Below are 608 nucleotides of genomic sequence, written 5' to 3'. Positions count from 1 at the left end.
GAAAATGGCCCATCTAACCACAACCTCGTGAACTGCCTACCCTTTCCTCCGCGTGTTATTCAGGGGCTGTTGTTGTTGTTGATGGCAGTCTGTGAGGGCGTGAATGGCAGGTTCGCTCCGGTAAAGGCGCCCTTTCGGAACGCCCACGTGCTGTCGTTGACCACGCCCACGATTCTTCCTCTCAAGGAGCAAGTGGGCAAGGACTTTGCAAGCCTCCATGGCCGTGGGCGTGAGGTAAGGGGGTGGGTGTAGCGGGGAAGGTCCTTAGGCTGAAGACGCGGGCGGGGTTGCGTTACATATGGGTTGTGTTGGAGAGCGCTGGGTCTTCGAACGCGAAGTTTGAGTTGACATTTTTTTTTTCTTTTCTTTTCTTATACCTTTGTTTCTTTAATTTAAGTGTTTTTTTTCTGTTTTGTTGCCGGTTGCTTTTTTTTAAGATAAATTCTTGTTTCGTATTTTTCTTTTCGTCTTTCTTTTCCTTTCACTCTTTTACCCCTTTTTTTTTTCTTTTCTCTTACTTATCAGTTTTCTCTGTTCTTGCTTTACTCTCTCCGTTCTCAACGCACTTACGCACCTCTTCTCATTCCTCAGTTCCTATCTTTATTCAA

The sequence above is a fragment of the Penaeus monodon genome, chromosome 15 (genome assembly GCF_015228065.2).
Source record: "Penaeus monodon isolate SGIC_2016 chromosome 15, NSTDA_Pmon_1, whole genome shotgun sequence".
NCBI classification, from domain to species: Eukaryota; Metazoa; Arthropoda; class Malacostraca; order Decapoda; family Penaeidae; genus Penaeus; species Penaeus monodon.
This window is presented reverse-complemented; position numbering follows the sequence as displayed.